Source organism: Artemia sp. Qi Xiang Cuo, chromosome 13 (assembly GCF_049724085.1).
Source record: "Artemia sp. Qi Xiang Cuo chromosome 13, ASM4972408v1, whole genome shotgun sequence".
Taxonomy (NCBI): Eukaryota; Metazoa; Arthropoda; class Branchiopoda; order Anostraca; family Artemiidae; genus Artemia; species Artemia sp. Qi Xiang Cuo.
Genome location: NC_142806.1, coordinates 47,231,049 through 47,245,343, shown reverse-complemented (window position 1 = coordinate 47,245,343; position 14,295 = coordinate 47,231,049). Strand labels below are relative to the sequence as shown.

Sequence of the window (14,295 nt, the reverse complement as noted above, 5' to 3'; positions counted from 1 at the left end):
ATAAAAAAACTTTATGTTTTTATAGTTTTTTTTGTTAACTCCCCCCCAAGTTGTGGCCTAGGTTATGACCTAATATCACAGACTACAGGGCCAATTATAGGGGGAGGGTAAACATCCTGGGTGAAGAAAAACAAACCAAAATTGTAATATTTACAGTATTGATGCTGCAGTAGTGGGCAGCTAAGTCTATATTCCCCACCCCCCTGACAAAAAACCTAACTCTAGCCCTAATAATCTACAACTTAGAAAGGTAAGAGGGTAAATTTTTTGTTATTCATATTATTGATTTACAAATAAAGTAAACACACCACTTGATGCCTTTTTTTATGCTCTTTCCAAATATAATAATCATTTTTGTCAGGAATGAATTTTACCCCCACCCCTATATATACCAATTCAGGGTACATATTTGCATAGCCTATTAGGGGGTGGGGGTAAATTTTATTTCATATTTAAATGAGAGGCATGTTTAAACTTCCTCCACCCCCTAATGTGCAAATATATACTCTGAATTGGTATATTTAGGGGTGGGAGTAAAATCCATTTCTGACAAAAATGATTATTAGCCTATATTTTGAAAGAGCATAAAAAAACATCCAGTGGTATGTTTTCTTTATTCATAAGTCAATAATATGAATAACAAAAAATTTACCAGCAAGAGCATAGGCCTAGGCTATACTAAGGCCAGAGTGTTTAATTTTTGTGATTAAGCTAGCTGGTAAATTTTTCACAGTTCATACTATTGACATACAAATAAAGTGAACATACCATGTGATGTCTTTTTTTATGCTCTTTACATATATAGGCTAATAATTATTTTGTTCACAAATGAATTTTACCCCCACCCTTATATATACCAATTCAGGGTATAGGCCTATAGGCTATTTGCACATTAGGGGGCTGGGGGTAAAGTTTAAACTAACCTCTCATTTACATCAGAAATAAAATTTGCCCCCACCCCTCCCTAATGTGCAAATATAGGTAAAATTCTACTTTAGCTACTTTTGACTATCTTGGAAAGGGGTTAGGTTAAGAAAATGATACTTTCAGGGATGGGTCTACAGGCTAAAGTATGTCATGGGAAGATATTTTAAAGTACCCACCTCAACCCTGTCTCCCTCTAGAGGGTCCTGACCTTTGATGACCTTTAAAAATATGTGAGTTATAGAAGTGAAACCTTGCAAAATAGATCTTCTGCTTAAATGAAGTACAACAAAATTGTTTTCAGCTTCACAACTTTGCTCAATCCCAATTTTTAAGGTTTTAAAGATATGCAAAGAAATTTCTTAAATTTTGGAAATAAACTATTTATGTCTTAAAATTCTGCTCAAATAACTGAAATTGCATTTTCAGAGCTAAAGCCAGAGAAAAAGAAACTGATAACTGAAAATTAAGGTAAAAAGTTGTTTTGTCAAAATTTCAATGGGTATAGACTTGTCATGTAGGCAAATTTCATGACCCTCTAGAGGGAGAAGGAGTAGAGGTAGATACTTCAAAATATCTTCCCGGGACATAGGCTACTTTAGCCTGTAGACCCATCCCTGAAAGTTTAATTTTCCTAATCAAACCCCTTTCCAAGATTGCCAAAAGTAGCTAAAGAAGAATTTTACCAAAATATATACCCTGAATTGGTATAGGCTAGGCTATATAGGCATGGGAGTAAAATTCATTTGTGACAAAAATAACTGTTATATTTGGAAAGAGCATAAAAAAGGCATTATCCATAAGTCAATAATATGAACTGCGAAAAATTTACCGGCTATTCTAGCCTAAAGGCGAGAACATAGGCCTGTGCTAAAGCTAGAAACGGTTATTCTTATAATTAGGCCTAACCTAGAAGTTCAATTTCCAAATTTGTTTTGCAATTAGGCCTACATAAAAATATGGATCATAGCTGATCCTATATTAACATTCCTGGCTTTTTAACCTACTCAATTAAAGCATATTACTAGAAATAAAATCTTGCAAAATAGGAAAGATTCCCTTTCCCTTATTGGAAGGGAACAGTTTAACTCATTAGCATATTTATGATTGCCAACTCATCTAACGGCATGTGCGCTTATTGTAGCGAAAACAAGAAATTTTGCCTGAAATACTTCTTGTGCTGCCATTACATGAGCCAAGTTGTGTAACTTGATTTATTAGGAACAAAGAAATGAAAGAAAACAGCATGACAATATGTGCTTTCATTAAAAAAAAACAATTTTATCTGAATTTAGCATTGTTGGTTTTCTTTTAATGGCCAAAATAGAAATTATACTAATTTGCGTTGGTTTTATTTACCAATTTATTTTTAGAGCAATAATTGGAATGTTGATTATCGATAATTCATGGCAAATACTTTTAGATCGTGACGTTTTCAAAACATTCACGAGATTTCACGACAAATCCTTAGCTATGGAAAGACAGCCCATTCTTAAGAGGGAAAAGTAAGCAGAATTCCCCTGAGGGTAGGCGGAGAGACAGGTCTTGAAAAGTTCTAATAAATCCAGTTTAAAACCTTGCGTTTTCTAGCATATCTTTTTGGGGGTTTGTTTTCTTAAATAATCTCGGAGTCAAAGAAAAATTGTGATGAAATATTAATGACTTTTTATTCCAGTTGTTGTTAGGTGAGAAATTAAATAAATCACTGCGATTCCTTTTTTGACAAAAAAGGTGTTGTGCACTGCTTTTCATGAAGGGAAAAGTAAAAATAGATATAGCTAAAAGTACCTAACTAAAAGTAGATATTTATCACAAAAGAAAAACAAAATCATTGGAATTATCACCCACCCACCCCCCTCATTGATAGTCCAACCAAATGTTTATTTAGGTTCTCTTTGGGAAAAAAGGAGTGATACGGAAAGTGAAAAAAATATAATATTTGTCGATAGACATAAACATAGACATAGACATATTTTCTTAAACTAACTCTTTTTAGCACTAAAAGCACTAATACCGAGGGTTTTTACAAATACTACAAAGTTAAATAACAAATACGACAACAAAAAATGAATAAAACCATGTCTGGAAAAAAGGGGACAAAGCAATGCTGGTAGCGAGTCGTACGGCATGTCACTGGGTTGAGCTTGTATAAATTATTAAGCATAGAAACGGCTGTTCCATTGTCTAAGTACAGAGTAATATGGCTCCAATGTTTCTCACGCGCCAATTCACTTAACAGGAGTTATAAAAATTTCGAACGGCTTCATTCAGTTGGAAGTAGAAAATTCTAGTTCCCTTTCAAAATTCAGAATAGATTTAAGGGTTACTAGCCCTCCTTCTACATCTTTTTTAGTTGCCGTGCTCAACCCTCCTAGACATCCGAATTTTCAACATCTCAGGAAGTTTTAAGACATATTGAAGCCTTAACCAAAGAAGACTATGTACTTTTAGTTTGTCAAAAATGCGTGCACGCAACATCTCATGAATGGATAACATTATTAAACATACTCCCCACAAAGGGGACAGGCACACTTACCTCCCGATCCATCTGCATCATAAGAATTCTATTGTCCCCTTCGCAATCGCACATAATTTGCTTGCACTTGCAGCCAACACTTCATCACTCTCCACGGTAGGTTCAGTCTCAAGTAAAACTCCTCTTCATACTCTACTTGAATCTGCTTATAAAACCTTAGAGTACCTGACTTCTCAACACCAGTAAGCCAAATCTGTATTACCTAGTCCCCAAGCCGCAAATCCAACATATTCAGGAAATCATCAGGTTTGCAATTGTCACCCTGGCCTTCATTCCATGTCCATAAGGAATGAACTTTATCCAGCGGGGCTTTAACCAGTTTTGGCATGTGACCTTTTTAGGAGATTAATTAAAAAAACTTTTTCTACAAAATAAGTTTTTCAAAGAAAAGTAAAAAACTCCATTAAACTAAAAATAACCAAAAATAAAATAAAATAATCTACCAAGCGTGAAACTACCACAAATCAGCATCAATAAATAGATGAAACCCTAAAACGAACAGGAATTATAATGAATAACCGAGTCAAACTCAAAACGAGCAGAAATTAATATGATTAGGGCTCAAACCCCCCATGCCTTCCCAAGGCCAGAACATAATTTGCACTCTACTGAAAAAACACAAATGTTTTTACTTTTATAATTTTAATAAATCAAATAATGTTAACATTTTGATTACTAAGTATCAGTATATGTATATTAAACTGACAATGCACATTCATTTGTGCATTGTCAACCCTTGCAGCCCTTGCCTAATTTCTAAGACTTTTAACTACGTTGAACAAAATGGCTATCTAAAAAGTTGATTGGATGTGTTTGGGGAAAAGGTCGGCGGGAGAGGAGGGTTAGTTGCCCTCCAGTCACTGTTGACTATTAAAATGGGCACTAGCCCTTTGAATTTCCAATCGAATGAGCCCTTTTTAAGTTTTTACGACAAAGCTTTCAATAAAAACCTTATACGCCCCCAGGGCATAGCTTACAACCCTTACCCTGAGGGATGTGTGGGGGGGGGGGGAGTGTCATCCTCAAAGACATAATTTCCAGACCTTTCAACTGCTTTGAACAAAATGGCTATCTAAAAATTTTGATTGGATGTGTTTGGATATATGGTGGACGTGGAAGGGGCGTTAGTTGTCTTCCATTCACTTTCGACAATTAAAAGGGCACTAGCCATTTCAATTTCCAATCAAATGAGCCCTTTTTGAAGTTTTTGCGACAACGCTTTCTATAAAAACCTTATATCCCCCCCGGACATAACTTACAACCCTTGCCCTGAGGACTGTGGGGGGGGGGGGGTTGTCATCCTCAAACACCGAATTTCCAGAACTTCCAACTACGTTTAAAAAACTAGCTATCTCAAAATTTTGATTGGATGTGTTGGGGTAAAGGTGGGCGTGAGAGGGGGGTTAGTTGTCCTCCAATCACTTTCGACTATTAAAAAGGGCACCAGCCCTTTGGAATTTACAATCGAATGAGCCCTTTTGGAAGTTTCTACGATAATGATTTTTATTAAAACCTTATATGCCCCCAGGGCCTAACTTACAACCCTTGCCCTGAGGGCTGTGGGGGAGTGTCCTCCTCAAAAACATAATTTCTATCTGAAAATCAACTACGCTGAACAAACTGGCTATCTTAAAATTTTGATTGGACGTGTTTGGGGAAATGGTGGGCGTGGAAAGGGTGTTAGTTGCCTTCCAATCACTTTTGACTATTAAAACGGGCACTAGCCATTCCAATATCCAGTCGAATGAGGCCTTTCCCAAGTTTCTACGACAACTTCTTCGATACGAAGTGCCCTGGTCTTAAGGGGAAAAAAATGCATTGTGCCAACATCGTTCTTTACTTAGCCAGCGCAATTGCGCTGCCTACGATTTCCTCATCTCGTTGTAAGCCGCCATCGCTAGACGGTTATCTGGCAAATATATTAACTGTAGCAAAGACTGGATCATCTGAATGACCTTCTATTGACATAAATTCAGTAAACTCAGGGGTTTTCTAAGAACCAAACTATTAGAATTATTTTTCAAGCCAACTACTTTTTTAAAATACATATACTGCAGATGCTGCAATCGTCTCGCTATAGTAGCCCCCACAAATCACAACCATAATGGGCAAAAGGTAGGACTTTAGTGATGAAGAGGTGTTTATGCATCTTCATATTCTAAACTCCCATTATGTGTTTTTGCCGGAGCAGAGCACATTCAGCTGCCTTTCCACGAGAAATCATTAACTTAATATGTTTGGTCCAGTTCCCATTTACTGCGAACACATATCCTAAGTATTTACATCTGGGGGCTACCTTTCTTGACTCAACTTTACATGTAAATGACAAATAATGTTGACCGTTAGGTCCACCAATATGAAAGATGGCAATGTCGGTCATAGATGCGCTTAGCTTCAATTTTTTTGTTTCTAAGTAAGCGTCAGCTAAATTCAGGAGAGTTTGAAGCTCTCGGCTGACTTAGTCACACAAGCCGTGTCATCAACGAACAGTAAACAAGAAAATATAGTATTCGCAAGTGACACAGCCGTGGCCCATCCCTGTTCAAGTTACTCTGCCAAATCACTAATGTATAAAGTGAATAGATTTGGTGACAGTGTGCCTTCTTGACGGACTCCTTTAAAGGTTCTGAATGGCCTAGATACACTTTGTTTATCAATGATAACTATTGATAAAGAAGTCTCATACATACTAATTAAGAATTTAATAAATGGCCTAGGCTGTCCTATCTTAACTGGATAACAAAACAAAATGGGCCCATCAATACTACAAAATACTTGATCAATGTCAAGAAAAGCGACATAGAGATTACTCTTTGCCCTGCATTATCTCCCCATGGAGCCTTGGAGTATAAAAACCTAGTCAGTTGTCGATATCCCTTACGACATACCCCTTGTGTCTCATTTATAACATTACCCTTATCTAGCCAGCACCCCAATCTGGCATTCAATTCCTTTTCCAATAGGCTTATTGGGCAATTATTACTATGCATCATGCGGTCACCCTTTTTAAATAACGGCTTTAAAATCAACATATTCCACGCTGCTGGCCATCCGCATGAAACTAGGACCGCATTGAGCAGACTTAAGAGAACTGGAAAAAGGGGTCATATTAATTTCTTATACGTAGTAGAAGGTATTTTGTCAGTACCTGGAGATGATCCTATACAGTGACTCGTAAAACTTTTATTCAACTACTCCTCTGATATCTTCTGTATGAGCTGATAAGAATGCTCTGGGAGGAGAAATTCACCAACAGCTGAATCAATCGACTCGGTATACACTTGTAGGTAAATGAGTGGGCTGGCTAAGTCCTAGTGACCTCTTCAGGTTTTTGTAGTATATCGGACAGGAATTAACATCCGGAGACCCCTTTGACTTGTCACGGGCCGCACGCAAGGACTTCCAGACTTCTTTCATGTAGGCTTGAAAACACTTTTCTTGTTCTTTAATTTGGTATAAAAGTTTTTTCCTTTGTACTAAAGCCTTGTGTTTCTTTCTAGCTAATCCAAATGCTATTGGGCTTCATATCGTTCCTCTGAACCGGTGACATTTTTTACCTTCTTTAATAAACTAAAGAGACCCACCTTGCTGATGATGAGTTTACACTCATCATCAAAAGGGCCCAATTTATATGGTATTGGTTTCAGGACACGGACTACATCTTCATGGGGAAACTGCGTCAGTTAGACCGTAGCTATATTGGCGCCAAAAGAACTGTCACTTAAACCATGTAATTTGTCTAAAATCTTTTCTGAACAAAAATGAGCCTTAAGCATTTTAGTTTCTTCCTCAAACCAATCCTGACGCAATGTTTTTGCCCCTATGACTTAAGTTTTCCAGCTAACATGGGGGAGAGAAGTCAAATAAGACACGTTACTAATATGGAGAGAAAGTTTTATCGGAAAATCATCTGAATCCAGCACGTGGAGAACCTCACATACAAAAGGCAAGAACCAAACTTTACGCGTACTAATGTTTAATCAATAACACTAGGGTTTGGCCCCGAGAAGCAAGTGTACTCAACACCTCTACCTCTGTCCTGGCCAAATCTCCTATTACAAATTGCTAATCTATTATCTTTACCATTTTCTAATAAATTTCTCCCCCAGGTATTTAGGCCTATTCCCCTAGACAGGTTGTCACTGCTTCTTGGCATCCTGAAGACCTTTAGTAGAATTTCTGCGTTCTTATCTGAAAAAAATTAGTTTTTACCTCAAATGAATTGGAAGTATACGCATTAAAATCACCTACTACAACCTGGCGGTCCCTCAGAAATTTCTTTTGCACAAAACACACTTCTTCATGCAACGTAAGCCACGTTTCTGCAGAGGAGCAAGAACTATTTTGCGGAGCAAGATATACGGAACCAACAATAAAAAATCACACTTAAATCTACCCCACACTATATTTTCTGATTGGCTGGAAAGTCTTACTGCAGAAGAAAATGACGTCTGGCTAAAAAAACATAATTACACTACCATAATTCCGGCTATTCTTGGAGGTTTTTCTATTCACTGCAAAAAAATAATAATTACTTAAGAAAGGGCACTGCAGATCATCCTCAGCACTATGCCAAGTTTCAACTATACAAACTATACCTAACTCCCTAAATGCTCCCATTAATGTATTTCCATTTTAAAACCTTGAATATTCCAGCACCCAATTCTAAGCACACGAAGGACGCAAAGGGGTATCTGGCCACACTGATCCTAGTCCTTACCATTCATATTTTCTTGGGAGTCTCTACTTCTACTTTTTGAAGATGAATTCAAACCACTTAGTTCAGTTTCAACACAGCCCTCAGTAGTACTGTTCTTACGCACACTACAAATTACTGTTTTGTGAGCATTTTTGTGACTAATATTCGTATCTAATCTTCTATTTGATCTTCCGCTGGTAACCATTTGGTGGGTTTGATTAAGGCAAGCCCCGATTTTGCTAGTGCTGAATCCAAAGCTCTAGCTCATACTCTGAGAACCTAAAACTCCTGGAGCCTGGGAGTTAGCTTTGTGAGTGTGTGAACTAGGCACAGTACTAGGTTCACCAGCCCTCAATTCTGTCTTCTCGGCAATGAGGTCATAAATGCAACAGGAAAATGCAAAACGGGAAAATGCAACGTGTGTGTGTGTTTGCGTATGGGGGCGGGGGGGTATTTCCCTTCTGATCACTTTGACTCTTAAAAAAGCACTATAACTAAAACTATAATTAAAAAAAAAAAAATACTATAACTGGTTGCCCTCCATGAGTTCTTTTTTTTTAAGTTCCTATGACATTTCTTTCTATAAAAAGTGCCCTGGTCTAAAAAACAGAACAATATATTGGGCCATATCGCTCTTTACTTAGGTAGCGCTATCGCGCTGCTCGTGATATTTTGTCTTGAGATTTCAATTATTCAGTACTGGAATTGCCGATTAGACCAGGCAAACCCCTCTCTAAAATTCAGCCTATGGGCACCCATGCTTTGTACCCTCACAAGAAGTTCCCATTTCCCTTAAAACTTTCTTTACGGGAAACCTGCTTTTCATTTGACCTTTAACTGTTGGTCGACAATGACTGTTTTGACAATCTGTCATCTTTCATCGCCAAGAAACTTTAAAAAGTTGTTGAGTACACTCTTAAAAAGGCTTTAAGCATAACATTTTTCGTCCCAAACAAAGGCCCTCTTAATACTTTTTTGGGCTGACTGAAATTAGAGACCGCTCAGCACAAATAGTTGACAATTCTGTTCGACAATGCATAGACAATTTGACAATCAATTGAAAATTTCTTGACACTCCTTCTAATAATAACGTCCACAAGCCCCTTTTGCTACCGTAAAAATAAACAGATTAAGTGTTATACGGCGCATCCTAAATTTTGCTTGGCCTGGATAAAAAAAAACAACAACAACAAAACAGAAGGCAATAAGTAAATAAAGAAAAAGACAACGACAACAAAGGAAGCATTTTGTGCTTTTGGATTTTGTGCATAGAACAGCTTTTCTTGTCAGGGGAGTATTATTTATGTAATTATATAATATCATTTTGTCAAACCGACTGTTTACAAAATATCAATCCTGAAAACCTGACTTAATGTAAAGATGAAGGTTGTCCTGTTAAAGATTTGCTATTATATCCTCAAATATTTTCCTTTTTACTCCTTAAACAAAAGATGGGGATATAAAATTACGCGCTGAATCCTAATTTTTATATCATGGTATATAATATATACGTGAAGTGGCGTTACTTGAGAGGAATAGGGGGCATTTCCCCCAATAATTTGGAGAAAAGAATTATTATACAGCCCATGCCCTTGACTGCCCGGATGTGGACCCCTCTTGACCCCCCCCCCCCACACACACATACAACAAAAATGCTTGTGTCAGCCTGCTTGATCTAAATTAATCTAAATGAATAATTGCCTAAAGCATTAATTAAGTTGTCTAAATTAGTAAGGCAGTACTTTACTGTTATCAGAAAATTACGGCCTTCTTGAGAAAAGGTCAGAGACCTTTAGCTATTAAAAGGTTACTGCACTCTAGCACAATGTAAAATTTCACTGTCATTACTTTTGTTTTAGCAATATGCAAGTCACTAAAAGCATTTTCTTTTTACTAAGTACATTTTTTGCGCAAGCTTGCCCACCTACGAGCTCGTGTGAAATAAACGAAATCAACGCTTGTCTGTAACATTTAAGTGACGATTTGAGATATCTTACATAATTTGTCAGAGGCACTTTTTCATTTTTCATGGATGCACTTCAGTTTTTCGCAAGGGGTTACGCAATAGCTTTTGTAAGTGCACACAAGACACAATATTGTGCCTCGAACTCTAGTCTTGTGACCTTGTCTCTTGCATTACGTGACACAGTGCGGAGTAGCTTAAATTTTTGGGGAAAGGATTAAGAGCCAGACAAATAGACTGGAATTTATTTTTGGAGGAGGCGATTAAACAAGTGATTTAGGCGACACATGTAAGAAATTCAGGAAATTTACACAATTCGCAAGCAATATATACCTTTTAAAGACAATTTTTGATTTATAATTTAACTTCTGTCTGTTTTCAGTTTTTTTTTTTTACAGTAATTAAATTATATCTCCTGCTATAAATAATTAATAACAAGCTGCAGAACTGCACAAATGCGTACCCTTTGTCACTGGTAGAATTGTGTAAGGCTTATTGATACCCGTAGCCACATTCTTATCTTATCTATAAATTTTGGGTTTCATGATTATTGGTTTGATACGATCAACTTATCGAATTCAGCATGTCAGAGAACCTCAGAGTGCACTGTAGGCTGGTTCAGTAGCACTGATAGCATTTGAGCTACCAATTACACTTGAAGAGGCACTATCTCCTCTATTACTAGCAGTAATTGGTTAAATTTTAAGTCTTTTCGCCGTTTTTTAACGTTTCTGTTTAATTTAACTTCTGGCCATTTATAGTTGTTTTCCCATTAAATAAGTTACATTTCCCACAATAAATAGTTAATAAAAACAACGGAGAATTCAGAAAAACGTACCCCTAGACACTGTTAGAATTTTATAAAGCTTTTTTGATACCTTAAGCTGCATATATATCTAATGATTTCGGGTTTCATGATTTTTGACTTGGAAAGATAAACTTATGATATTAAACATGTATGAAGGCCTGAAAGTGCTTTCATTAAGGCCTTCTCTAGACATAACACCGTTGCTGAACTTCGTGCACATGTCTCTGATTACGAAGTTGGGTGGGGTACCAAAGTGAGGAAGAATGTGCAATAGCACTTGTCTACAGGTGAGATTGCAAGCCTGTTCAAAGGCCATGAACTGGGACTAGTTATTGCGGTCTAGTTTGAGATACTTTTCCATGATGTGCCTGAATATCAAAATCTGATCAAACGCCAGCCTATTTTATCGTAAGCCGCATGGTATTCTGGGATGACTACTGAGCAAGTTACCTTGGATGCGCCACAGCAAGACTGTTGTCAGTATTTTAGTAGCATGCCTGATAAGACGAATTGATTGGTAGTTGTTGCAAACTACTTTAGATTCTTTCTCATATAGGGAAACCATCGTAACTTTGCACCAAGGAGGGATGACCTATTTTTTGAGGCTCTGGGGTAATTTTGTTTTGTTGTTGCAACCTTCTTCGGTTCTCAGTTGACTTTTGGAAATTTCAGCTGCATTCCATCAGGGTCAGTGCCTTTCCATGTTGTCAGATATCTGATAGCTGGTCTTATTTCTAAGTGAAGACGGTATGGGATTGGGTTTATAGTAACCACAGGTAACATGGAAAGTTCTGTTGGGTCAGGGAATATAGTTAAGTTTAATTAATTTTCAAACTGTTTTTTATTTTACTTTTTTTAGAGCAGATTCCACCTGCGTGAAGTATCTGGTTTTCACGTTAGTCAAGGGATCATGCCTTGGGTGCTTGTCAGGATTTCACGTACCTGGTTTTAATGTCATGTATGCCCATTTTTGTACAGTCTTCTCTTCATTTAAGAATCTTCCTTAAATGAACCCTGAATATGCATGAGTTGAAAGAGGAGCAATGATTTCTTTACTTATGGAGGAGAGGGGAATAGAGGGGATTATTCCTCCCTTCTGATTTCATCTTGACCGATCTTGATCTCAACTGGATATTTTAACTTTGATGGAAATAAAGCTCCATATCTGAAATATGCACTCACTGTTCTTGGTTTGTGACAGACATCTAATTTATTTAAGGTAACTCCAAAATTGATCTTTGAGTAATCATGAACTGAAAAAGGCACAGAATGTCTGTACTTTATGAAAGTGGGGGGAGTAGTAGAAGGAGAGGGGTGGGGCTTTCTAATTATAACAATTGAAAATTCCTGCATGTTTTTTATTAAAACAGGGTACTGGATATCCACTTCTATTCTCAAATTTATATATGAAGCCTTTGTTTTAAATAGGTGGCTATTATAATGTTGGGCTCTTGACCCCAGGGCTATTGGAATTAAATTGCTCTCGAGGCATAGAATATTTCCCTTTTGACAATTTTTTACTAAAATAAGTGTTTTGAAATTTCATTCAATGTTACATATGGGGCTTTGGAGAGTTTTGGGGGGAATAAAAGGTATGGAAAGGGTGGCTGGCTTTCCTCCAATCAGTAGTTATTCTTCAAAATGGCACCTTTAACTTCTAGTTCACGAATCGAAAAGAAAACAGTCCACAGTATTTTCATTGAGTTGCTACGACTTTCGGTCTTCCCAATGGAACCTTACCTTTCCGTCGGGTTCTGCTTTTTAGAATTTATTATAGTTTTTCAACAGGGTTCTTTGAGTAACTGCATCGCACTTCCTACGAAACAATTAAGTAGATTATGTATTCCAAGGGTGGATGACTTTTGGTTGGGTTAAATTTTGGAAACGCCCAATAGAAAAGTAGCCGAGGCTGAGTGCAAAAATGGTACTTGAATATCACTAAATAATCTGAATTAAGAGTCAACTCGAAGAATTTCTTTAAGCTTTTGCGACTGATTTTGAGACTCAATCTATCAAAAGAGATCGGTAAGGCGATGCGTAAGCTTTTATAGAATTATTTTAGGATATCTTTTATTGAGACATTTCAGTGATTGATTAAGAAAAGTGAAGCTTTAGGGTTTTTTTGAAGTAAAAACGACATGAGGTAGTGGCTGTAATCTTCGCCTGGTCCCCCTAAGAGTAATTTACCTTGTTAATACCTATCCTAAAATAGAGGGCCACTACGGCTAATTTCAGTTACCGTCCAGCTACTGGCAGTTCTGCCCGATGCCTGGCCATAAGGTGGGGATTTTTTTTCGGGATCTGCTGTCAAGAATGAATGGACTTTAGGTAGAAGGCATTGCATTAAGTAGCAGATGGTTTTCATAATTCTGTGTGGAGTGAAGGGAAAGGGCACAGTACCTAAAACGGGGTGGTGTCGGTGCCTGAGGCTGCCAAACAGTATAGGGGCCCGAAAATATCTGTTATAGAGTCAAACAAGAACTTATCATTTAGTGCATAATCTCATAAATTATCAAAAAGCACTGGTCGGGAAACTAGACGGGAGGCTGAGGTGGCGTACGGGAAGTTCCACCCAAATTGACACGAGGAAATTAGCTTGATCACTCTCTACTATAGATCGGGTCCTATATACGGGATTTCTAGCATGGAAAATGGACAACTATTAATTGATGCATGATGTTGGAATAATCGACCATGAATAAAACAGTTCTTGGTAAGGAACTCTAAGTAAGGGGTGACCCGGCTCAATAGTAACCGAAACTCTAAAAAACGGAATTTCGATACTAATAGATACATCATTAGAATAAAATTTTAATGTTGATTTCAAATATATAAGTTTCATAACCATCAAAAGTCATCAAAGTTTCATACCCATCAAAAGTTACGCGCCTGAGAAAATTTGCCTGATTTTCAAGAAAAGGGGGAAACATCCCATGAAAGTTATAGAACCTTAACGAGAATCACACCATCAGATTCAGCGTATCAGAGAACAATACAGTAGAGGTTTCAAGCTCCTATCTGCGAAAATGTGGAATTTTGTATTTTTTGCCAGAAGAAAGATAACGGATGCGCGTTTATTTGTTGTCTTTTTTTTGTTTTTTTTCCCAGGGGTGATCGTATTGACCCAGTGGTCCTAGAATATTGTGGGAGTGCTCATTCGAATGGAAATTAAAAGTTCTAGTGCCCTTTTTAAGTGACCAAAAAATGGAGGGCAACTAAGCCCCCTCCCTCGCTCATTTTTTCCCATAAAAAATTAATATGCAAATTTGTTTTAATTATACATGTACGGTGAGCCAAAATTAAAACCTGCACTAATTCGAAAACGTTCAAAACTTAAATAAAAAAAACAAGTTTTTTTTAACTGA

General features: G+C 37.2%; 1 protein-coding gene across 4 annotated transcripts in view; it reads right to left on the bottom strand.

The window, feature by feature from the left end:
- The window catches only part of LOC148945344 (uncharacterized), a 29,549-nt gene extending 27,523 nt beyond the window's left edge, over positions 1–2,026 (bottom strand). For 3 of the 4 annotated variants that reach the window (XM_089098808.1, XM_089098804.1, XM_089098806.1), the window contains exon 1: positions 1,950–2,026. The gene's annotated coding sequence lies outside the window, so the exon portion shown is untranslated. Of the gene's footprint in view, positions 1–1,931 lie in introns of all 4 variants that reach the window. The other variant, XM_089098805.1, reaches the window with a different exon arrangement.
- Positions 2,027–14,295: the final 12,269 nt, after the last annotated feature.